Source organism: Pelophylax lessonae (assembly GCF_965119305.1).
Source record: "Pelophylax lessonae genome assembly, chromosome: 10".
NCBI classification, from domain to species: domain Eukaryota; kingdom Metazoa; phylum Chordata; class Amphibia; order Anura; family Ranidae; genus Pelophylax; species Pelophylax lessonae.
In genome coordinates this window covers 180,255,853-180,274,096 of record NC_138777.1, presented here as the reverse complement: position 1 = coordinate 180,274,096, position 18,244 = coordinate 180,255,853, and the positions used below count along the sequence as shown (strand labels likewise).

Below are 18,244 nucleotides of genomic sequence, written 5' to 3'. Positions count from 1 at the left end.
CAAGGCTATAAGAAGATTGCCAAGACCCTGAAACTGAGCTGCAGCATGGTGGCCAAGACCATACGGCAGTTTAACAGGACAGGTTCCACTCAGAACAGGCCTTGCCATGGTTGACCAAAGAAGTTGAGTGCACATGCTTAGTGTCATATTTAGAGGTAGTCTTTGAGAAATATATCTATAACACTATTTTAATGTATCCAGGGCTTTTTTTCTCAGAGAATAGGTGCAGAAACTCAACCACACCCACCCCCCCTCCCAAAACGCATCAACCAGTGGGTGTGGCCAAATTGAAACAGTGAGAAGATCTTAAAAGAGACAATACCAGGAGTGCATTTTGTGCGAGTTTAGGGATAAGCTATGTACAGTGTGTAGTTTTAGGGGTGCCCTATGCACAGAGAGCAGAGTTCAGGGGTGCGCTACATACATAGTGCAAGGTTTAGGGTTGTGCTATGTACAGAGTGCAGTTTTAGGGGTGCCCTATGCACAGAGTGCAGAGTTAAGGGGTGCCCTATGCACAGAGTGCAAGGTTTAGGGGTGTGCTATGTACAGAGTGCAGTTTTAGGGGTGCCCTATGCACAGAGAGCAGAGTTCAGGGGTGCGTTACATACATAGTGCAAGGTTTAGGGGTGTGCTATGTACAGAGCGCAGTTTTAGGGGTGCCCTATGCACAGAGTGCAGAGTTCAGGGGTAAGCTACATACAGAGTACAGGGTTTAGCTCTCTTTCACAGGCTGCCCACATCTCACTTCCACATATCCTTGGCTCTGAGCTCTGTATCATTCTCCCCATCTCCCCCCCCCCCCATACATCTTCCTCCATAGCCCACATCTTCCCCACAAAGAATTGTTGCTCTACATAAAGATAGCCTAGGCTATAAGACGATTGCCAAGACCCTGAAACTGAGCTGCAGCACGGTGGCCAAGACCATACAGCAGTTTAACAGGACAGGTTCCACTCAGAACAGGCCTCGCCATAGTCGACCAAAGAAGATGAGTGCACATGCTCAGTGTCATATTCAGAGGTAGTCTTTGAGAAATAGACGTATGAGCTAATTTCATTAGCTGCAAGTACACCATTGCAAGTACAACATTTTAAGTACAGTGAAGAGATATTGCAGGAGATAGTCAGGAGGTAGGCTGGAAGGTGGAAAAAGAAAAAAAAGGTAAGATTTGTTTGACTTAAATTTACAAATTTTTTTTTTTCTCTTTTTTTTTTTTTTTTCTCCTCTTTAAAATGGCAGACTTGATTCAGTGCAGGAATTGTTGTGCATTTATTTCATGTTCCACTCTTTGGAGATTCGGATGCTGTCAGATCTGTAGGCAATTCTCCTTACTGCAGCAGGAAATTGCATTTTTGAAATCAGAGATATTTAAATTATCTGTTAAACAAACTCCAGCTGGGACTGCTGCAATGCCACTGCCACAGAGGACCCCCAGAAATGGCAGATGGGTTACTGCAGGTTCTGGAAGACTTAGAGTGGTGGATAGAAGACATGTCCCACAGTCGGTGGTTCTCCAAAATTCATTTGCAGCACTCTCAGAATGTAAGGACAACATGGATATGGACTCAAGCACAGAGGGTGAGAAACCATTGACTCCTATGTCTAATGTATGCAAGACTGCAGCCAAGGACAAAAAAGATAAAGTGAAGTCTCAAAGGAAGCAGCTGTTGCTGGGTGATTCAATCATAAGAAGTGTGGAGCTTAAAGAAAATGGTTTTGTGAGATGTCTCCCTGGTGCTACTGCTAGGCGAGATAGAAGACGTATTATTAATATTGTTAAGCAAGCAAAGCAGGAAGGGGACGTGGATGTTCTTGTCCATCTAGGGACAAATGACCTGGCTTGCAATGAAGTGTCAGAGGTGAAAAAATCTTTTATCACACTTGGAAATGACATACAGGATTTTGCATCCACCATTTCATTTTCTGAAGTTCTGCCTGTGCATAATGTTCAGAATGATAGGCAGAGGCGCATAAAGGAGTTCAACATATGGCTTAGTAAATGGTGTCAAGAGCAAGGATTTGGCTTTGTTTCTCATGATAGCTCTACTTGGAATAGAAAGGAACTGTACAAAAAAGATGGTTTGCATCTTTCTCTCAAAGGAACAAATATACTTAGTGAACAACTCCAAGAATTTGCGAAAGAGTATTTAAACTAGGAAGGGGGGGCAAAAGAGTGAAAATACAAGAGTCCAATTGCCCCCCGAAACAATGCCAGAACAGGTCAGAAGCACAGAGGTTAAGAAATGATAAATAGAAAAACAAAATTCGGTGTAACCGAAAAAAGAACTGCGCAAATGGAGTGATATTTAACAATAAATATATAAATGTGAAAAATTAGGGAATTTCTTCCTCTAGCGAGCAGCAATAAAAACGTGAAAACGCAATATGTGATAGTGAATGTGGGTTATTGCGCTCAGCAGTATACTCACAATAAAGTGCTAATGCATAAATAACATAAACATATGAACCAATTATTTAAAGGTGAATATTCCAATGAATATAGCAATAATAAAAATAATAAACATAGTCCTTGAAAAGTGCTCGGTGCAAACTTTAAGTTCCAGCAGCAAATACAATTGGACTTGATGTGAAATGCCTTCACCAATCACCATACACCCAGTGCTCGGATAAAATACTTCTTACCAAAAGAAGTTGACCCCTTAATTATAGGGGGTCATGATCGCAATGTATCTCCACAAGAGCTCCAAAATCTCCAATTACAGTCTTCACATCCAGTGTGTGATAAGCCAGAAGTAAACAGATGACTCCGAGACTCCGGACTTTGCTATAGTCATGCAGCTGTCCTCAGGTGCTGCCCTGTACACGGCCCGCTGCAGCACTGCTCTGGGATCACACACAAGCCCCACCCACTAGCCCAATGCTGCTCCACACTGGCAGCTCTCCTCTCCTCATGCTGCTCCTCTCTGCTATCCCCTTGCAGGCTCTGCAAGGGGATAGCAGAGAGCAGCAGCCTGAGGAGAGGAGAGCTGCCAGTGTGGAGCAGCATTGGGCTAGTGGGCGGGGCTTGTGTGTGATCCCAGAGCAGTGCTGCAGCGGGCCGTGTACAGGGCAGCACCTGAGGACAGCTGCATGACTATAGCAAAGTCCGGAGTCTCGGAGTCATCTGTTTACTTCTGGCTTATCACACACTGGATGTGAAGACTGTAATAGGAGATTTTGGAGCTCTTGTGGAGATACATTGCGATCATGACCCCCTATAATTAAGGGGTCAACTTCTTTTGGTAAGAAGTATTTTATCCGAGCACTGGGTGTATGGTGATTGGTGAAGGCATTTCACATCAAGTCCAATTGTATTTGCTGCTGGAACTTAAAGTTTGCACCGAGCACTTTTCAAGGACTATGTTTATTATTTTTATTATTGCTATATTCATTGGAATATTCACCTTTAAATAATTGGTTCATATGTTTATGTTAAGAAATGATAAGCTCAGAGTCCTGTCTACAAATGCTCGCAGTTTAGGTAAAAAAATCAATGAACTTGGGTCAATAATGGCATCTGAGAATGTAGATTTAGTGGCTGTTACGGAGACATGGTTTAATGAAAGAAATGACTGGGACATAACCATACCAGGATACTCTTTATACAGAAGAGACAGAGAAGGCAAGAAAGGAGGAGGAGTGGCCCTGTATGTGAAAGATAGCATTAAATCTAACCTAATACAAGTTGGTGAGGCCAACATAGAGTCAGTTTGGGTTACGTTGCAGTTTGCTAATCATGCAGTAACTCGTGTAGGTGTGATATATAGACCACCTGGTCAAGTTAAAGAACTAGATGATCTACTAGTTGAAGAAATAGCTAAAATGACAATGAAAGGAGAAGTTATCATTATGGGAGATTTCAATCTTCCAGATATAAACTGGAAAACCAAAATAGCAAGTTCTACCAGGAGTACAGATATTCTAAATTCCCTACTGGGGTTGTCTCTGCAACAAGTGGTTGAGGAGCCAACCCGGAGGGAGGCCATTTTGGATTTGGTATTCACAAATGGGGATTCGGTATATGATGTCATTGTAGGCGAAACCTTGGGATCTAGTGATCACCAGTCAGTGTGGTTTAATATAAGAACTGTGAAAGAGTCACACCACACAAAAACAAAAGTTTTATATTTTAGAAAAACAGACTTTTCAAAAATGAAATTAGTCATAAATGAGTCCTTATCAGACTGGAACGGATTACATGGAGTCCAGGAGAAATGGGACTACTTAAAAGGTGCACTATTGAAGGCAACAGAAAATTGCATTAGACTTGTCAGTAAAAGCAAAAAAAAGGAAGAGACCACTGTGGTACTCAGCAGAAGTGGCCCAAATCATTAAAAATAAAAAGCTAGCATTTTGTAATTATAAAAAAACCCAGAGCAATGAAGATAAGGAAATCTACAAGATTAGGCAGAAAAAGGCCAAGCAAGTTATAAGAACTTCTAAAGCGCAGGCAGAAGAAAAACTAGCTCAGTCTATGAAAAAGGGGGATAAGACATTCTTCAGATATATAAATGAAAAAAGGAAATTAAAACAAGGAATACCTAAATTAAAAACAAAGGACGGAAGGTATGTAGAAGAGAATAAAGGACTAGCCGACTGCCTTAATGAATACTTCTGTTCAGTTTTTACAGAAGAAAAAGAAGAAGGACCTCCACTTGAAAGGATGACTAATGAATCGTTTGATGCATGTGTCTTTACAGAGGAAGACGTTCTAAGATTGCTGTCTAAAGTGAAGACAAATAAGTCACAGGGTCCTGATGAGATACACCCAAAATTATTAAAAGAGCTTAGTGGTGAGCTGGCAAAACCATTAACAGATTTATTTAACCAATCATTAGTAACAGGAGTCGTCCCGGAAGATTGGAAATTGGCAAATGTCGTGCCCATTCACAAAAAAGGTAGTAGGGAGGAATCGAGCAACTATAGACCAGTGAGTCTGACATCAATAGTAGGCAAATTAATGGAAACCCTATTAAAGGATAGAATTGTGGAACATCTTAAATTCCATAGATTGCAAGATGAAAAACAACATGGGTTTACTTCAGGGAGATCATGTCAAACAAATCTTATAGATTTTTTTGACTGGGTGACTAAAATAATAGACGGTGGAGGTGCAGTAGACATTGCATATCTAGATTTTAGTAAGGCTTTTGACATTGTCCCACATAGAAGACTTATCAATAAACTACAGTCATTGAGCATGGACTCCCATATTGTTGAGTGGATTAGGCAGTGGCTGAGCGACAGACAACAGAGGGTTGTAGTCAATGGAGAACATTCAGAACAAGGTCATGTTACCAGTGGGGTACCTCAGGGATCTGTACTGGGACCAATTTTGTTTAATATCTTCATAAGTGATATTGCAAAAGGCCTCGATGGTAAGGTTTGTCTTTTTGCTGATGACACAAAGATATGTAACAGGGTTGATGTTCCTGGAGGGAAACGCCATATGGAAAAGGATTTAGGAAAACTAGAAGAATGGTCAGAACTCTGGCAACTGGAATCAGCCACCAAGGTGACCGATATTGCCGATATTTTGGGGAAAGTGCTTGTACCAGAGTGATTCCTGCAGCTAGAGGCATCACCCCGGTACCGGTGTCCATAACCGACGGTTGGCTGTCTTTTAATTACAACCGATGCGGCTGAGAAGCCGCTCGGCTGTCATTACAAGGAGCAGGCACTGTACCCCCTTCCCACCCAGGCAAGCTTTCAGCACTGTCACACTTTGAATGAAAATTGCACGGTCGTGCAACACTGTATCCATATGACATTTTTATCATTTTTTTTCACACAAATAGAGCTTTCATGTAGTGGTATATAATCACCACTGGAGTTTTTATTTTTTTATTTTTTTTGGTAAACAAATGAAAAAAGACTGAACATTTTGAAAAGAAAAAAAAAAACTGTTTCTGTTAAAAAATGTTGCTTCACTGATGAGGTGGCATTGATGAGCACTAATAGGCAGCACTAATAGACACTGATAGGTGGCACTGATGGGCTTTACTAGGCAGAACTGAAGGGTACTGATAGGCTGCGCGAAAGGAACTGTTGAGGCTGCATTAATGGACACTAATAGGAAGCATTGATGGGCACTGATTGGCACTAATAGGCAGCACTAATGGGCATTAATAGGCAGCACTGAAGGGTACTGATAGTCTCCACTGATGGGCACTGATAAGTGGCACTAATGAGGAAGCACTGTTAAGGCTGCACTGCTATGCGGCCCTGATGGGCACTGATAGGCAGCACTGATGGGCATTAATACGCAGCACTGAAGGGTACTGATAGGGGGACTGATAGGCTGCACTGATGGGCACTGATGAGGCAGCACTGATGGGCACTGATAGGCAGCACAGATGAGGTGGCACTGATGGGCACTCATATGCAGCACTGACGGGCACTGATAGGCAACATTTATGGGCACTGATAGGCTGCACTGATGAGCACTGATGAGGCGGCACTGATAGACAGCACTGATGGGAACCAATAGGCTGCACTGATGGGCACTGATGTGGCGGCACTGATGGGCACTAATAGGCAGGACTGATTGGCTCTGATGAGGCAGGACTGATAAGGAGGCACTGATGAGGCTGCACTGATATACGGCACTGATGGGCACTAATAGGCGGCACTGATGGGCAAACATAGGCAGCACTGAAGGGTACTGATAGTTGCCACTGATGGACACTGATAGGTGGCACTGATGAGGCGGCCTGGATGCATACCTCCCAACCGTCCCTGATTTACTGGGACCATCCTGGAAAATGATCCATGTCCCGGCGAATCAAGGCTGAGTCCCGGAATGCCCGCGACGATACGGGGCAGCTTGGTTCCCGCATCATCCGTTGTCATCCGATTTTACATAGAGATGCATTGATTTCCGTTTTTTATCCGTCAACGGATGGATGAAAAATGGACAAACGGACCGTATGTGTGAAAGGGGCCTAACAGTTCAGTGTAGAAATAAACAAAGTTATCCAGTGCAATAATAGTAAACAAAGTATTCCGTGCTTGATTAAACTGCAGGTGCTATTTGGTCTTCTCCCGCCAGCAATGTTGTAACTAGGCTTCCCTGAAAACAAATCCAAAAGTTAATATGAATGGGCCACTCGTCAGAAGGTGTTGGTCTTGACTGCTGTATAAGTATAAGTATTGATCCGTTCAGACACTATACTAGTAATGGAGAGTTTAGTGTGTGTGTGTGTTACTGGCAATCAAAGGGTTAAAATTAATTACTTAATATGTGGCAATCTGACGCTGTCCTGGATTGACGATAACTAAAGTTAACACTGACGTCCCCTGTGACACTAATACAGTGATCAGAAAAAAGATCTGTACACTAAAAGAGTGCCACTGTGACAGGGCAATGAAGGGGTTAACTAGGGGTGATCAGGGGGTTAAATCTTTATTAGGGGATATATGGCTGGTACCCTAAACCTATCTGGGACTGCCTCTAAACTACCACTAACTGGCGTCACAAGTGACACTAATACAGTGATCAGTAAATTATCTGTATACTGTATATAGTGACACTGTGACCGGGAGTAAAAGGGGTAACTGGGGGGGGGGGGGTGATCAGGGGATTAAATATGTGTATATGTGTCAGTGTAGTACTTGTGTACTCACTATCTGGGGCTTTCTCCTCTCATGCTGGAACCAAAAACGGCTCCAGGAGAAGAGATTGCATCATTTCCTGGGCCTGTTTTTAAATTACAAAGGCACAGGACATTCTGCTATTCTGCCCCCTACCCCCGCATGTGACCGACATACAGTTACGTCAGTTTGCGCAGTTGAGCCACCTTGCCGCAGTAAAACTGTGGCTCTTGGTCGGCAACTGGTTAATGCAACAGAGGAGATCAAAGCATCACAACTGCAGCATGTGTATACCACTGTTGAATTTTGGCTGACTATCTACCTGCATTGATTCATGTTATTTTTTTAATATCTGCCTAGATTTTAGCTTTAGGCTATGTTCACACTGCTCCGAGATGAAAGTAGTACGACTTCCGATCCGACTTTGCCCTGCAACTTCAGTCCAACTTTGAACTAACTTATTGTGACTTTTTACACTCTATGGCATTGAAGTCATATCAAAGCCGGACCAAAGTAGTGCAGGAACCTTTGTTAAAGTCAGACTTGTGTCCGACCAGTTAAGATGGCTCTCATAGGAAACCATTGATTTATACATGTCATGCGACATGTGCAATCAAAGTCGGAGCGTATGTCACACCAGTGTGGACTGAGCCTTAAGCTGGCCATACATTATACATTTTTCTTGTTTAATTTCCTTTAGATTTACCTTCAACTATGTAGTGCAAGGGCCTGCCTGATTGCATACAACTTGAAAGTGTTTAGGTTTGACCTCATATTATATGGTTTTGGTAAATCTAAGGCCCCTTTCAGACGGGCGATCCGACCCGCCTGTCAGTTTTTCAGGCGAACCTGATCGGATGCTCCATGCAGCCCTATGGGGCAGTGGGTGTCAGCGGAGACATCTCTGCTGACACCCGCTGCTATTAAATCCGATCCTGTCCGTGAAATCCGGATGCATGGAAGCCCTATTTTCCATCCATCTGGAGGATTGAATCGGATGGGATCGGATGAGAACGGACAGGCGGTCCGTTTTCATCCGATCTTATAGAGGGGGGAGGTAGTTGGAAACGGTGCTACCTTTTATATATATAGTAAAAGAGCCAGTGATCCAGACCATATGATTAAAAAATGTGCAAATTAAAGTGTCAGTGCAAAGGTTAATGTGTATACAAGAAATATCGTGCAAATAAAAATTGTAAAGTATATGGCCAGATAATTAAAAAATTACAAAGTGCTGGTGAATATATTTAATTGGTGTGACAAAATAGGGTATAGAGTGTATATACAATAAATATTAATAAATATTGGTGAAAGAAGTGTCCACGAATGTGTTTTATCAAAATGAAAAGTGGTGATGGTGAGCTTCGATTGCTTGTGTCCCAACTTCCACTAGAGGTCGCACTCACCCCTCAGCAAAGGAAATGATCCTGGCTGTAGAGGGTAAGGCAAAATGAAACTTCCCAGATCTGACACCAATCTATCCTTACTGACCGGTGGATCCCATCTGAGTATTAAGCAAAACACCTCATAGCGTAGTATGTAATGTAAAATTACAAAAGGTAGCAGCAGTGACTCACGGTTAAGCTGTAGCAGATCGATTCAGAACGTGTATGCCCTGTATGTGAAAGATAGCATTAAATCTAACCTAATACAAGTTGGTGAGGCCAACATAGAGTCAGTTTGGGTTACGTTGCAGTTTGCTAATCATGCAGTAACTCGTGTAGGTGTGATATATAGACCACCTGGTCAAGTTAAAGAACTAGATGATCTACTAGTTGAAGAAATAGCTAAAATGACAATGAAAGGAGAAGTTATCATTATGGGAGATTTCAATCTTCCAGATATAAACTGGAAAACCAAAATAGCAAGTTCTACCAGGAGTACAGATATTCTAAATTCCCTACTGGGGTTGTCTCTGCAACAAGTGGTTGAGGAGCCAACCCGGAGGGAGGCCATTTTGGATTTGGTATTCACAAATGGGGATTCGGTATATGATGTCATTGTAGGCGAAACCTTGGGATCTAGTGATCACCAGTCAGTGTGGTTTAATATAAGAACTGTGAAAGAGTCACACCACACAAAAACAAAAGTTTTATATTTTAGAAAAACAGACTTTTCAAAAATGAAATTAGTCATAAATGAGTCCTTATCAGACTGGAACGGATTACATGGAGTCCAGGAGAAATGGGACTACTTAAAAGGTGCACTATTGAAGGCAACAGAAAATTGCATTAGACTTGTCAGTAAAAGCAAAAAAAAGGAAGAGACCACCGTGGTACTCAGCAGAAGTGGCCCAAATCATTAAAAATAAAAAGCTAGCATTTTGTAATTATAAAAAAACCCAGAGCAATGAAGATAAGGAAATCTACAAGATTAGGCAGAAAAAGGCCAAGCAAGTTATAAGAACTTCTAAAGCGCAGGCAGAAGAAAAACTAGCTCAGTCTATGAAAAAGGGGGATAAGACATTCTTCAGATATATAAATGAAAAAAGGAAATTAAAACAAGGAATACCTAAATTAAAAACAAAGGACGGAAGGTATGTAGAAGAGAATAAAGGACTAGCCGACTGCCTTAATGAATACTTCTGTTCAGTTTTTACAGAAGAAAAAGAAGAAGGACCTCCACTTGAAAGGATGACTAATGAATCGTTTGATGCATGTGTCTTTACAGAGGAAGACGTTCTAAGATTGCTGTCTAAAGTGAAGACAAATAAGTCACAGGGTCCTGATGAGATACACCCAAAATTATTAAAAGAGCTTAGTGGTGAGCTGGCAAAACCATTAACAGATTTATTTAACCAATCATTAGTAACAGGAGTCGTCCCGGAAGATTGGAAATTGGCAAATGTCGTGCCCATTCACAAAAAAGGTAGTAGGGAGGAATCGAGCAACTATAGACCAGTGAGTCTGACATCAATAGTAGGCAAATTAATGGAAACCCTATTAAAGGATAGAATTGTGGAACATCTTAAATTCCATGGATTGCAAGATGAAAAACAACATGGGTTTACTTCAGGGAGATCATGTCAAACAAATCTTATAGATTTTTTTGACTGGGTGACTAAAATAATAGACGGTGGAGGTGCAGTAGACATTGCATATCTAGATTTTAGTAAGGCTTTTGACACTGTCCCACATAGAAGACTTATCAATAAACTACAGTCATTGAGCATGGACTCCCATATTGTTGAGTGGATTAGGCAGTGGCTGAGCGACAGACAACAGAGGGTTGTAGTCAATGGAGAACATTCAGAACAAGGTCATGTTACCAGTGGGGTACCTCAGGGATCTGTACTGGGACCAATTTTGTTTAATATCTTCATAAGTGATATTGCAAAAGGCCTCGATGGTAAGGTTTGTCTTTTTGCTGATGACACAAAGATATGTAACAGGGTTGATGTTCCTGGAGGGAAACGCCATATGGAAAAGGATTTAGGAAAACTAGAAGAATGGTCAGAACTCTGGCAACTGAAATTTAATGTGGATAAGTGCAAGATAATGCACCTGGGGCGTAAAAACCCAAGGGCAGAATATAGAATATTTGACACAGTCCTGACCTCAGTATCTGAGGAAAGGGATTTAGGAGTAATTATTTCAGAAGACTTAAAGGTGGGAGGACAATGTAATAGAGCAGCACAAAATGCCAGCAGAATGCTTGGATGTATAGGGAGAGGTATAAGCAGTAGAAAGAGAGAAGTGCTTATGCCGCTGTACAGAACACTGGTGAGACCTCACTTGGAGTATTGTGCGCAGTACTGGAGGCCATATCTCCAGAAGGATATAGATACTCTAGAGAGAGTTCAGAGAAGAGCTACTAAACTAGTACATGGATTGCAGGAAAAAACTTACCAGGAAAGGTTAAAGGACCTTAACATGTATAGCTTGGAAGAAAGAAGAGACAGAGGGGATATGATAGAAACTTTTAAATACATAAAGGGAATCAACTCGGTAAAGGAGGAGAGCATATTTAAAAGAAGAAAAACTACCACAAGAGGACACAGTTTTAAACTAGAGGGGCAAAGGTTTAAAAGTAATATGAGGAAGTATTACTTTACTGAGAGAGTAGTGGATGCATGGAATAACCTTCCTGCAGAAGTGGTAGCTGCAAATACAGTGAAGGAGTTTAAGCATGCATGGGATAGGCATAAGGCTATCCTTCATATAAGATAGGGCCAGGGACTATTCAAAGGATTCAGATATATTGGGCAGACTAGATGGGCCAAATGGTTCTTATCTGCCGTCACATTCTATGTTTCTATGTTTCTATGAGTGCTGCCAGCATTGCTGCAGAGGTTGAGGGGGTGGGGGGGTCAGCCTGTCAGTGCTCAGACCATGCGCCGCACACTGCATCAAATTGGTCTGCATGGCTGTCGTCCCAGAAGTAAGCCTCTTCTAAAGATGATGTACAAGAAAGCCCGCAAAGAGTTTGCTAAAGACAAGCAGACTAAGGATATGGATTACTGGAACCATGTCCTGTGATCTGATGAGACCAAGAAAGGGGGGGGGGACATCCCCTCCCGCTCCTTGTAATGACAGCCGAGCGGCTTCTCAGCCGCATCGGTTGTAATTAAAAGACAGCCAACCGTCGGCTATGGACACCGGTACCGGGGTGATGCCTCTAGCTGCAGGAATCACTCCGGTACAAGCACTTTCCCCAAAATATCGGCAATATCGGTCACCTTGGTGGCTGATTCCAATATAACGGGGAAAGTGCATATTGGCCCTCGATATATCGGCTTTGCGGATAATCGGTCTATCTCTAGTCCATAAACCTCAAGATTACACAGGCATTGCTTTAAGTCATGGCAAAGTCGGGGGACTTTCAGGTTGTACAAGTGTGAAAGGGGCCTTACATTTGCTTTTTGTTTACAGATCTGATCTGTTTTCAATGGGACAATCACACAGGGATGTAAACATGAACTGCCTTCAGATCTATAACGCAGAATCCAAAAATCTGTGTCTGAGGACATAAGTATCCATGTGTGCCAGATGCAGGTAGTGGGTGAAAAAAAGACAATTTTATGTAAGTATTTACTCATCATTACGCAGCAACTTCTGTGCTAGAAAAAATAATATCAGCAAACTCATTATAGCCATGTGAACACAACCTGATATGCTCTGTGCTGGTAATACAATCAATAATTAGATGTGGGTCTAAGCAGCTGGACTACAAATAGCAGCATGGCCTGAGTACACCTTACCTGGAGTGTTGTTCTGGTGCTGGCCATGTGGGGGCGCCCCCTGTGCAGGCTGGGGTCCTTCCTCACCTGTACACAGCTGCATTATAACACCTGAAAAGAAAAGTACAATCACCTCGTTCTATAAATAAATCTGCTGACACAAACAGGTGGATAAGAAACGGAATATAAAACGTAAACAGACCGCTCATCGCTTCCACAGTCACCGAGCACCGTCCAAGGAGAGCAGCGCGTCCACTGTCACCATAGAAACGAGCAACCCCCGGACCCAGAATGCAGCGCGACCTAGAGACTTCCCCGCCTCTCCTGGGATCTATGTGCTGCTTAATATGGGCGCCAGGGGGCGGAAGTGTGTTGTGTCGCTGTCTAAGTCTGCACCATAGTCGTAATATACTGTGGAATGCAGGAGCGGGGCACCTGCTGCCCTCCAGAGGGGAGGAACAGCAACTGCAGAGATCCATACTGTTTGTTGCTGGAAAAAGTTCTTCTGTTCCTTTGTCTGTTCTAAAACCACAAACCCCCCTCCCCCTCTCAGAGCCCATACTCCGATATACTTCTGTATACCACCTACTGAATGTGACACCGAACTCTGCTTTAAAAATAAATTCTATTCAAGTATGAATTCTTAAAGTGGCACTAAAACCGATAACCGTAATCTCCACAAATAATCCGCACACTTCTACTATATAACCACTTCAATACCAGGCACTGTACCCCCTTCCCACCGAGGCAAGCTTTCAGCACTGTCACACTTTGAATGACAATTGCACGGTCGTGCAACACTGTATCCATATGACATTTTTATCATTTTTTTTCACACAAATAGAGCTTTCTTTTAGTGGTATATAATCACCACTGGAGTTTTTATTTTTTTATTTTTTTTGGTAAACAAATGAAAAAAGACTGAACATTTTGAAAAGAAAAAAAAAAAACTGTTTCTGTTATAAAATGTTGCTTCACTGATGAGGTGGCATTGATGAGGACTAATAGGCAGCACTAATAGACACTGATAGGTGGCACTGATGGGCTTTACTAGGCAGAACTGAAGGGTACTGATAGGCTGCGCGAAAGGAACTGTTGAGGCTGCATTAATGGACACTAATAGGAAGCATTGATGGGCACTGATTGGCACTAATAGGCAGCACTAATGGGCATTAATAGGCAGCACTGAAGGGTACTGATAGTCTCCACTGATGGGCACTGATAAGTGGCACTAATGAGGAAGCACTGTTAAGGCTGCACTGCTATGCGGCCCTGATGGGCACTGATAGGCAGCACTGATGGGCATTAATACGCAGCACTGAAGGGTACTGATAGGGGGACTGATAGGCTGCACTGATGGGCACTGATGAGGCAGCACTGATGGGCACTGATAGGCAGCACAGATGAGGTGGCACTGATGGGCACTCATGTGCAGCACTGACGGGCACTGATAGGCAACATTTATGGGCACTGATAGGCTGCACTGATGAGCACTGATGAGGCGGCACTGATAGACAGCACTGATGGGAACCAATAGGCTGCACTGATGGGCACTGATGTGGCGGCACTGATGGGCACTAATAGGCAGGACTGATTGGCTCTGATGAGGCAGGACTGATAAGGAGGCACTGATGAGGCTGCACTGATATACGGCACTGATGGGCACTAATAGGCGGCACTGATGGGCAAACATAGGCACTGATAGTTGCCACTGATGGACACTGATAGGTGGCACTGATGAGGCGGCCTGGATGCATACCTCCCAACCGTCCCTGATTTACTGGGACCATCCTGGAAAATGATCCATGTCACGGCGAATCAAGGCTGAGTCCCGGAATGCCCGCGACGATACGGGGCAGCTTGGTTCCCGCATCATCCGTTGTCATCCGATTTTACATAGAGATGCATTGATTTCCGTTTTTTATCCGTCAACGGATGGATGAAAAATGGACAAACGGACCGTATGTGTGAAAGGGGCCTAACAGTTCAGTGTAGAAATAAACAAAGTTATCCAGTGCAATAATAGTAAACAAAGTATTCCGTGCTTGATTAAACTGCAGGTGCTATTTGGTCTTCTCCCGCCAGCAATGTTGTAACTAGGCTTCCCTGAAAACAAATCCAAAAGTTAATATGAATGGGCCACTCGTCAGAAGGTGTTGGTCTTGACTGCTGTATAAGTATAAGTATTGATCCGTTCAGACACTATACTAGTAATGGAGAGTTTAGTGTGTGTGTGTGTGTGTGTTACTGGCAATCAAAGGGTTAAAATGAATTACTTAATATGTGGCAATCTGACGCTGTCCTGGATTGACGATAACTAAAGTTAACACTGACGTCCCCTGTGACACTAATACAGTGATCAGAAAAAAGATCTGTACACTAAAAGAGTGCCACTGTGACAGGGCAATGAAGGGGTTAACTAGGGGTGATCAGGGGGTTAAATCTTTATTAGGGGATATATGGCTGGTACCCTAAACCTATCTGGGACTGCCTCTAAACTACCACTAACTGGCGTCACAAGTGACACTAATACAGTGATCAGTAAATTATCTGTATACTGTATATAGTGACACTGTGACCGGGAGTAAAAGGGGTAACTGGGGGGGGGGGTGATCAGGGGATTAAATATGTGTATATGTGTCAGTGTAGTACTTGTGTACTCACTATCTGGGGCTTTCTCCTCTCATGCTGGAACCAAAAACGGCTCCAGGAGAGGAGATTGCATCATTTCCTGGGCCTGTTTTTAAATTACAAAGGCACAGAACATTCTGCTATTCTGCCCCCTACCCCCGCATGTGACCGACATACAGTTACGTCAGTTTGCGCAGTTGAGCCACCTTGCCGCAGTAAAACTGTGGCTGGTGGTCGGCAACTGGTTAATGCAACAGAGGAGATCAAAGCATCACAACTGCAGCATGTGTATACCACTGTTGAATTTTGGCTGACTATCTACCTGCATTGATTCATGTTATTTTTTTAATATCTGCCTAGATTTTAGCTTTAGGCTATGTTCACACTGCTCCGAGATGAAAGTAGTACGACTTCCGATCCGACTTTGCCCTGCAACTTCAGTCCAACTTTGAACTAACTTATTGTGACTTTTTACACTCTATGGCATTGAAGTCATATCAAAGCCGGACCAAAGTAGTGCAGGAACCTTTGTTAAAGTCAGACTTGTGTCCGACCAGTTAAGATGGCTCTCATAGGAAACCATTGATTTATACATGTCATGCGACATGTGCAATCAAAGTCGGAGCGTATGTCACACCAGTGTGGACTGAGCCTTAAGCTGGCCATACATTATACATTTTTCTTGTTTAATTTCCTTTAGATTTACCTTCAACTATGTAGTGCAAGGGCCTGCCTGATTGCATACAACTTGAAAGTGTTTAGGTTTGACCTCATATTATATGGTTTTGGTAAATCTAAGGCCCCTTTCAGACGGGCGATCCGACCCGCCTGTCAGTTTTTCAGGCGAACCTGATCGGATGCTCCATGCAGCCCTATGGGGCAGTGGGTGTCAGCGGAGACATCTCTGCTGACACCCGCTGCTATTAAATCCGATCCTGTCCGTGAAATCCGGATGCATGGAAGCCCTATTTTCCATCCATCTGGAGGATTGAATCGGATGGGATCGGATGAGAACGGACAGGCGGTCCGTTTTCATCCGATCTTATAGAGGGGGGAGGTAGTTGGAAACGGTGCTACCTTTTATATATATAGTAAAAGAGCCAGTGATCCAGACCATATGATTAAAAAATGTGCAAATTAAAGTGTCAGTGCAAAGGTTAATGTGTATACAAGAAATATCGTGCAAATAAAAATTGTAAAGTATATGGCCAGATAATTAAAAAATTACAAAGTGCTGGTGAATATATTTAATTGGTGTGACAAAATAGGGTATAGAGTGTATATACAATAAATACTAATAAATATTGGTGAAAGAAGTGTCCACGAATGTGTTTTATCAAAATGAAAAGTGGTGATGGTGAGCTTCGATTGCTTGTGTCCCAACTTCCACTAGAGGTCGCACTCACCCCTCAGCAAAGGTAATGATCCTGGCTGTAGAGGGTAAGGCAAAATGAAACTTCCCAGATCTGACACCAATCTATCCTTACTGACCGGTGGATCCCATCTGAGTATTAAGCAAAACACCTCATAGCGTAGTATGTAATGTAAAATTACAAAAGGTAGCAGCAGTGACTCACGGTTAAGCTGTAGCAGATCGATTCAGAACGTGTTTGCAGCGCCGGGGAGCTTCCGCGTTCCACACACGGCGAGCTGCAGACCGGAAGTGACGTTGCGGTATGGTTCCGCCCTACGCGTTTCGTCATTGGACGTCTACGGAAACGGTCTCCCCATAGAGAGCAGGGATCTGATAGCTCCGTCTCTGCACACAGAGTGGAGACGGAGATGTCATCTGCCTGCTCAGCGGGGATCGGCGGATCAATCTCCCGCTGAGCAGAACGGACTCCATTGGGCGCACCGCCCGTGTGAAAGGGGCCTAAAGGAAAAAATTGAAAGAAAGTTGTAAAGTGCGTATCCAGCTTTAGGCTCCTTTCACAGGGTGATCTGATCAGATCTACCTGTCAGTTTTTGAAGTGGACTTCAAAACATAACCTCCTGCGCTCAGGTGTGGTGCTTAGGGGTGAGATGGACTCTCCTCTCGGCTGATCTTGCAAGTAAAAAGCACAAACAACTTGCTGCTCTCTTAGGACTGTTAAGTCCCGTACACACGATCAGATTATCGAACGATCTGTCGTCCATTTTTTGTGGCATGCTAGTCTGATGTGGAAAGTGAAGAGGGTATTTTCATACGAATTTTCCCGTACGACAGAATTCTACTTCAGAAGTGATGTCATGTGTTGGATTGCTTTGTATGTGTTCTTTCGTCTCTGAGCATGCCTAGTCTTGCTCTTAAGATTTTTTTCCTTCTAAATCTGTACTAAAGAGATGAAAATCGGACGTTGTTTTGACGGACGACAAAAATTATATAGCCTGCACATCAGGATTTTGTCAGCCGAAAAGTCGGAGTTGGCTGTCGAAAGCACCATACTAACAATCCGAAAATCGACAGATCGTCGTCAGACGAATTTTCCCTACAGATTTTCCTATCGTGTGTACAGGCCATTAGTATCCTTGTGCAAACTGCAAAACAACAAAAAAGAGGTTGTTTTGTAGTTTTTCAAATGGACCTGATCGGATGGTCCATGTATCTCTATGGACCAGTGGGTGTAAATGGCCTTGTGTCTGTTTACACCTGCCTATCTCCAATCTAATCCAGTCCACTAAAAAAAATCTGACCTAGCTCCAATCTGACCTACCCACTTACCTCCAATCTGATCCCATCCATCTAGGCAAATTGGATCAGAGGGCAGGCGTTTGTAAACAGACAGCCGGTATGTTTACAACCGATGGCCCATAGAGGAGAGGAGGCTCTGTCCATGTCCTCTCTGAATAAACTGAATGGAC

At 43.1% G+C, this 18,244-nt stretch overlaps 1 protein-coding gene across 2 annotated transcripts in view; it reads right to left on the bottom strand.

The window, feature by feature from the left end:
- DNAAF1 (dynein axonemal assembly factor 1) overlaps window positions 1-12,861 on the bottom strand; it is a 51,105-nt gene extending 38,244 nt beyond the window's left edge. For both annotated transcript variants that reach the window (XM_082270667.1, XM_082270668.1), the window contains exon 1: window positions 12,794-12,861. The gene's annotated coding sequence lies outside the window, so the exon portion shown is untranslated. The remainder of the gene's footprint in view (window positions 1-12,793) is intronic.
- Between the last annotated feature and the right edge of the window lie 5,383 nt (window positions 12,862-18,244).